Raw genomic sequence first — 8,360 nt, 5'->3', positions numbered from 1 at the left:
TAGCAGCTCCTGGCTTTATCATCAAAAATATTTTCTCAGGAGAAGCCTACAGCAAAGGAAACTTCATGCCCAAAACAGCCCTGTGTAACCGAGGAACCGCCCTGGATTGCACCTTTTGCATGTTCCAGCCAGTGCCCTCATTGGCTCCAGGGTCTCTAATAGAGAGAGGGACTCTAAAGACCACCTAGTTTAGCACCAGCAAGGAGGAGGTCCTCCCACCTTGTTTTAGGTTTTCACTGCAGCTCACATCAGAGGCAGGAGCGCGATCTGCTGACACGAAACCCAGCCCTCCCACGCTTCCGAGGAAGTAGGTGGCTTCTCTTTTGCTGTTTTTGCTCATGAGCTAGTTTTGTCCTTGGCTGTAGCTCACTTGTGGATCAGAGGCCAGGAGCTTTGCATAAAGGATCGAAACAACCTGGTTCTTGATGTCCAGGCAACAAAGGGGTGTCTCAAGGACAGGGATTTCAGCCCAGGGTTGAATAGCTCGAGGTGCACACAAGGGATGGGGATGGTGAGGGAACAGCAGGCGCTGAAGCCAGGCACCATGCGTTTCTCTTAGATGCAAGCAGCCCCGAGGCAGGTGTCCTCCCAACAGCCATGCATCATTCATGCAAGAGTGCTCCCTATCTGATAAATCATATTAGAGAGACAAGACACAATGGGGCTTTTAATTATAGAAACAATTACCAAGGATTAATGACAGCAGCGGTGTGATGGATTATTGTTACTCCTAAAGTTTAATAAAGCTTTAGTAGTTTTTGTCAGATGTGGAGAGCAATAAGACAATGGCTCCTTAAGCTGTAATGCACCTCTGCTCCTGCTTCATCCTGCTCTCTTCCTCTCATTTACACTGATGAGGTATGTCTGGGGGCTTGAGCAGAAGCAGGGACTTCACTGAAGGAAGCTTCTGTGAGATTCTTTCTGGGAAGGGAGGGGGCTGAGAGCGGTGGTGTTGACCATGGGGAGCCACCGCAGCAGAGTAGAGCCTGGAGGTGGGACAGGGACAGCTTGGCTCAGCGTCACCAGCCATGGGCTGACCTGGATGTGTCCCCCAGGCTGGTGTGATCTGAGCAGGGATGCTGCTCCCCACAAAGCTTGTCCCTTCACAGTCCCCCAGGTGTGTGTGGTGGCCCCTGATACATATCTCCAGCATCAGCATCTTTGCACCTGGGTCTTTCTGAGCAAAGGATCAGCTGAGCCAGTCCCTCCCTTGCTGAATCACCCCAGGCAGCCCTGACATTTGTACCTGCCCCACACAGCTGCCCCCATCTGGGAGCTGGACTCAGGACCCATGTGCTCCCTGCTCCGTGCAATGGCCCCGATCACTGCAATGTGCTCCCTGAGCAGCCTCGAGCACCCATGCATTGCTGCACCCCTAGGAGCACCTCCTCCTCTCACAGTACCCCTGCCCTGCGCTCAGACCTTTCCCAGGAGCCCCAGCACATGGCAGGAGGGCCCCAAGGTTTGGTCTAGGATTTACCCTGGCACAGAGCAGAGAAGACTGTCACAGGGTGAGGGGTCAGGGCAACCTTGAATTCCCTGTGACTCAGTGGTGGAGCAGGGGAAGGGACACGGACAGGCTGGACCACACTTGGCCCGGGTCACTCCGTCTCTGGCCAGTTCCCCCAGCAGGGCCTGGACAACCTGGTCCCACTGTCCCTGCGTGCTGGGGGACAGCCAGGGTTGGTTGGTGGGGAAAATTTAGCAGTCCAGCTTGTCTAATGCTGGATTAATAATTCATCGTGTGAGCAGGGTGCAGCGATCTTCACCCCTTCTCGCATATTAAGTGCTGCAAGGTGCAGAGAGCTGTCACTGCCATGACGAGCAGGGAAGGGGGATGGGATGGTCACGGTGGGACTGTGGTCCCTTGGGCACAGCTGCCCCTCTCCTGTTGATGCCGCAGCGCAGTGTGCAGGGAGTTGGGTGCTGCAGGGCGAGACATCTTTGGGCAGGGAGGCGTGGGGTGACAAATGTCTCTGGATCCGTGTGCCAGGTAGAGGTCTTGTTTCCAAACAGCTTTTCCTTCCATCGAGGACGTGGGTGGATTTGTTGCCTGCCAAAGTGAGACACTAATAACACTGGCCGGGTGCCAGGTGCAGTGCCAGTTCTTACTTCTTGCACTGACGCTCCCCAAAATGCTCCCGCAGCCTCCCTGCATGCTGGTCCCCCACCCCGCATCCCCCCCAGGAGCCCCAATAGGTGCGTGAGAGCAGCCCCAATTGCTCAGACCCCAGTGTTGAGTTATCAACAGCTGAAGGAGAGTCTTTCCCCTCCAGCCCCCGAGGCACTCGTGCCCAGCCAGGGCTGCCAGCGGTGCTGTAATTACCTGCCTGGCTGTCTGCAGCCTTTAGCAGTGAAGCCAATTCCCACTGTGTCAAGCTGGAGAAGTCACTTCAAGCCCCACAGCCGTGTTCAGCCCCGAAGCATCGCTCGGCATCGGGGCAGCCAGAGCACCCCGACACCTGCTCCTGGGCCCTGCGGCGGGCAGAAGGCAGGAGGGTTGTTCTGGGAGGTGAAACGCAGCCGGCGCTGCAGAGCTGCATGTGTGGGCCAGAATTGATTCTCATCAGCTGGAAACAGCTGGATTCCCCCAGGGAGAAACTGCAATCTTCAAACTGGTGTTGGCCAATGGCCACACATAGATGGGGGATGATCCTCCTGGCAAATTTTAAGCCGTTTCCTATTAAAACATTTCCTCTTTAAAACCTGTTTCCTAACCATGACAGCCTCTCCGTCCTGCAGAAGGTGAGCTCTTGGATGGGCAGGGCAACAGCATTGAGCTGCTATGTAATGATGTGCTTGTCAAAGAAAAGTTAGTTTCCCAAGTCTTCCTGGTTACTAAAGAATTCATCAGCTATCTTCCATCCCAAATTAGACCTTGTAGACCCACCTGGTTTATGAATCAGCTCTATCATCGCTGCATACCAGCATAATTTGTCATGTCTTTCAATATAACGGCTCCCATCCCACTCAGAGGACGTGGAGCAAAAGTAGGCAGCTGAAAAAAGCAGGACCCCATGTGCTGGACTCAGCAGAGCAGTGAAAGATGAGGACTGGGGGAGTTTCTTCCCTCGCTGTTTGAGTTCATATTTTGGATGTGGTACATGTGAGGACAGGGAAGATGGAGAAAATCGCTGGGGATTAGCACCTCACCTCAGCATGACCCTGACCCATGAAAGGGACTGAGAAGGGCACATCCCTCTGGGCAGCCCGGGTGAGTGGAGACAGGGCACAGCAGAGCGAAGAAAACCTTGGAAGCCTCCAATAAGAAAAGCGACAGAGAAGCACGTTGTCACCGCTGTCACCTGCCAGCTACCACTGCCCACAGCAGAGCGGGAGAGGGGCCGGGCAGCTGCCTGCTGGGAGAGGGGAGGTCACCGAGCCCGAGCCGGGGTGCAGGTGGTCTCCTCCCTCTGTTCGGTGCTTTGAGTTAGTTCCTTCCAAACAAGGGGTAAAGCCTGGCGGTAACTGGGGACGTGTCCCCAAGCGATTTACACCAACTTGCAGCTTTTCTCCCAAGACAGTGTCTTGCAGAGTGACCAGTGGATCAGAAACGCTGCCTAACTGACAGTGAGCCGTTAGAGATGGGTGAGGAGGACGTCTCCTGGCCGATGGCCCCAGCAGCCACCTGGGTCCCCAGTCCGGGCAGTGAGCTCCCTCCAGCCTGCGCTGCCAGCACCTGAGTTCAGCCAGCAACATCCCTCTGTGAGAACCTGGTGAGAGCCATCCTGCAGCAGAGACAGGCACAACTTTTGGGGTTTTATTGCCCTCATGCTATGTGCTCCACTCGTGCAATTCTGTTCAGACTGGCTGGGCACCAAACTGTCGCGACTCGTCTGTAACAGCCCCATCTCCAGCCGGGAACCAGCAACTCCCAGAGCTGTGAGCAGACATGGCCATGGCTTGAGCTGATGAATTAAGGAGAGGAGAACCTGGTCTATCTGCATTAAGCATGAAGACAGACATCAGGGTCGCAGGGGCATGGGGCAGAGAAGGCACTGGGGATGGTTTCTGTCTAGCGGGTGCAAATGGCGTGTTTGCCGTCCACAGCTCTGCAGTGCCTGGAATCCTAATCGCCTGCAAAGCAGCTCTAATGATATTTGAAAATGAGCTTGAAGCTGCCGGGAGGGATTCGATGCCACTCTCAGATAAAGGCAGGCAGGAGGCGCGCGCGGAGGGAGGGCGAGGGAGACGGGGGTGGGGAGCGCGTTTCACACGACGCAGCTGAGTGAAGGGAAATGTGGGCTGAATTTCATCAGGAGCAATTTCCTAGCGGGGAGGGAGCAAGAAGGCAGCGGAGCGGCCGCCCCCAGCTCTCCAATGACGGGGAGCACTGGGATCCCGCCGGGCACAGCTCCGGCATGAACCCCTGCGCTTGTTCAGGGATGGAGAGGTGACCTTGGACCCTTCCAACAGCCACCTCTGCCACACAAAGAGGTGAAACAGGCAACACCTGGCAAAAAGCTGCTGTGCCGGTGCTGTTCATCACCCCTTCTCCTGCCCATTTTCATCAGAACGGCCACGCTGCCCCGCGATGGTGCCCAAGCACATTCCAGCCCACGTCTCAGCCAGTTCTGTTGGCAGTGGTCACATAGGTGCTGCCAGATTCCCTCCACCCTGTCCTACACCCACTTGTGGGCCAAGTCCCAGGTGGCTCTGCCAGCCTGCATGGACCAGAGCAGAAGCTTCACAGGAAGGGACATGTGCTGCCCGTTCACTCTGGTGCAGAGTGACTACAGTGCTGACTTCCATGTGTGCCCAGCCCTTAGGGGACCTCTGAGGGCCCCAGTGCTATAGAAATGTGCAGTTTGGGTTTGTTGTCAGAGCCGGGTGGGTTGGGAGAAGCATTTGCAGCAGCCGTGCCCGGCTTGCTGCCTGCCCTCACCCCACAGCCCAGCCACCATCTCCCCAAAAGCCCTGAGCTACGGGCAGCCTGGGGATGCGCTGCCACTGTGGGCAGCTCCACTCAGAGCTGGATTTAAAGCCTGAAATTTCCTGCTCCCCACTGCTTTTGGGTTAAGTGGGAATCCTGGCACGAGGCAGCTGCTTAGGCTTCCCCACCCCAGACACCCCCTCAACCCCACAGTGTCACTGCATTGCCCCCACCACACCAGGCTGGGGGCCCTTGGTGACACAGGTGGCTCCACAATCCTGCCTGGCTGGGCTGGGCTGGGCAGCAGCAGAAAACCCCACTCTGGAGCTGAGGATCACAAGGGGAAGGAGGAACCAGGGCGCATCCGCTGGCAGTGATTCCTCTATTAATGCATCCCAGTACCTGGAGCACCTTCCTGGATTAGCAGGGCAAACAGAAACACCTCAGCTGCCAGGGTGAGAAAATGAGCTGGGCAGTGCTGACCCCAACTGCCAAGGGGAATAAATCATCGGCTGTGGGCTCTGCACTCAGCTGCTGGTTGCAGTGGGGCTGAGAGCTGAGTTCTGGGGGCGAGCAGCCCCGGAAGGTGAGCACGCAGCACCCGGAGCGCGAGCGTTTCCATGCTGGGAGCGCTCAGCTCCGTGAGCACATCAGGTGTTGGGAGCTGGGTGATGTGCAAGCAACTCCTGCCCCCCAGCAAAGCGGCTGCAGAAGTGATGGCCTTGCAATGGGGACCCCGGGGCAGGCCAAGCCCCACCACAAGCATTGTGCCGGGTGGCAGTGGGATAAATGCAGCCTGTGCTGGGGAACCGGAGATCATTTGCTTTATCCTTCTTTGGGCAGGTTTTGAGGGCTGTTGAGTGTGCAGCAGCCTGATGAAGCTCCTGATGAAGCCAACTGGTGTCCGGTGGCTCTGCAAAACTGAGCCACGGGCCTTAGAAAAGAGATTGGGGGAAATCCTCCTTCTGTGGGGGTTGTCATCTTGGGCTGACTTCACTGCCAGAAGGGACACCTTGACCCAGACATGGCAAAAGGACTCACTTAGGGGTTCTTAAAGGCAGCTGGGAGCCAGGGTGGGAGAGGAGCCAAGCCCCGGCTCCCACCATCTCCTCTCAGCTGTCACTAGAAGCTCTGGCAGTCGGAGGGGGGAAAGGTCCCTCTCCTTTCTGCTCGGATTAAAACCTTTCGCCTGATGGTGTTTCTGCTGGGGACAGCTCAGAACAGCAGGTGTTTGGTCAAAGAAACTTTCATTGTAGTTACCAAATATTTATTAAAAGTAACTAGGATTAGTCATCGGCTCAGGCTGTGTTTGCAGAGCAGGTACGTATGTCCGGTGCTTTGTAGGTAAATACAAGGGTGAGATGTCTTCCCTCAGGGGTTCATGCTCTGAAGCAGATCAAAACCGCAGACACAGAAACATCAGGGTCAGGGCAGAGCAAGCTGGAGGAAACGGGCTTTGTAGGGGGAACAACACCAGCTCAGTGCAGAGGTCACACAGGCCGCTTGCAGTGTGGCAGCGACCCTATCCTGAGCTCTCCAAACCCCCGGGGCGAGGGCAGCAGGCTGTGACACGGGTGGGGGAGGCTGCATTTTGGGGTGCCAATGGGGGGGACCCAACCAGAGCCAGCCCATGGGACAGCCAGGCAGTGCGGGGTCCCTGCGGCAAGTCCCTGGGAGGGGGTGACTCCAGGTTGGGAACCTGCGGATGGAGCGGGGCTCCTCCTGCCCTCCCAGCCGGAGGAGAGGACAACAGGGGGTGGTGTCCCCGGGGCACCCAGGGCCTTGCTGCCTCCGGCCATGCGGTGTCACTCTCCACTCGTGTTTGGGTCGCTGCAAAGACTCTGACCAGCACATTGTGGGGGGTTATAACCCCCTCTGCGTGCCCCAGGAGCCCTCAGGCACCCAGAAAAGAAGCACCATCGCATGTCCCAGGGCAGGGCTCAGCTCCAGCAGTGGCCACTCCGGGGGATGAATCCTGGGGATGGTGCTGTCCCCAGTCCCTGTGATTCAGCTGGCTCTGGTGCAGGGGCATTTGGGGGTGGGGGGGTCTGAGCTGCCCTCTAGCCATGCCCTGGGGATGGTACCCCGCTAAGCGAAGACTCCCTGGCATCCCCCAGCCCTGACAGCATCAGTCCAGCGCCAAAGGGGATCCACTGTGTGGATCGTGAGCCATCAGCTGGCTCCTTCTAGGAGTTAATCGAGGTTTCCATTAGTCAAAATTAATGACCACCAAGAGTCTGTAGTCATCACGTGGCTCCCACTGCTGCATCTTTAGGGGGGAAAAAAAATCACTGGCTGTCACCGGAGCTGGCAGTGCTGGAGCGCTGCATGTGAGCTGGCAGGGGACCAGCGTGTCCAGCAGCGCTGGGGGCTGGCACAGACCCCCAACAGGCCCGGATCAGCCCTGGCTTCTGGGTTCAGCTGGGAAAGCTCCAGTGCCCCACCATGAGAGGGCAAAGTGGGGGCAAAAGGGAGTTTACCTCTCTGTTTACTGGATTTTTTTTTCCCCTTGGCACGTTTCAGCCAAAAACTCTTTGGGATTTTGAGCGTGTGCCAGAGCAGCTGTGATTTTTTTATTTCTCTCTCACTTTTTTTTTTTTTCAAAATCATTTTGCTGAGTCTGTGTGAAAATGCCCCAGAAAGCAGTAAAACTTGTCAAGATGCTCCCAGCACTGGTGCACTCAGAACAGCATCTCCAAAAGCAGAGACCCTCCCCGAAGCATTGCATGCCAACAGCCCCAGGGCTCTGCCATCTCTGTGCTTTTTCCCCCAGGCTGGGGACAGGGACACCTCAATGTAAGGAGGTGACACATGCGTTCCCCTCCATTCACAGGGTATGGCTGTGACCCAGGTGGCCTCGCTCCATCCCCAATCCTGATGCTGAGCAAGAGGCAGTTTGGAGCGATGTGGTTTATGGGTCCCCATCCTCATTTGGGAGGGGGAACTATTTGGGCAAAGCTCTTGGGACAGGGGTGACACAGGAGGGAAAAGTCCAGGGGACCTAAGGAGGGGACCAGGTCCCATCTCAGCACCCCAAATGTCACAGCCCCTGGCAGGGAGCAGGCTCTGGGTGCACAGAGGAGAGGGGGCCGCTGGCCCAACCTGTCCCCAGTCTCTTGGCGTAAGGTCCTTTTTGATTAATACTTGTATTCAAGCCAGTTGGAATTAATTGCAGAGCAAGATGTAGTGACTTCATGTCACTCTGCTTCTCCAATGTCCAGTGTGGGGCTCCAGCCTGGTGCCCTTGCCCTTCCTCCACATCTTTGTCCTGTTCTTTCGTTAAAGCCAAAGTGATGCTAAAGGAGCAGCAAAGGTAACGGGAGGGGTGGCAACCAGGGCACACCCGGAGGGGGAGCAGGGCTGAGCTAAAACCCATGTCACAGGCTTTAGTCACTACCTGTCTTTTCCCTTATCCTGGGCAAATCACTTGTCTGTGCCTTGATTAGTAAAATAATGGTATGAAGGGGACACGGTGAGACATAAATAA

This window comes from Strix uralensis, chromosome 27 (genome assembly GCF_047716275.1).
Source record: "Strix uralensis isolate ZFMK-TIS-50842 chromosome 27, bStrUra1, whole genome shotgun sequence".
Lineage (NCBI taxonomy): Eukaryota > Metazoa > Chordata > Aves > Strigiformes > Strigidae > Strix > Strix uralensis.
The sequence above is the reverse complement of the archived record's forward strand: the minus strand, read 5'-3'. Positions refer to the sequence as shown.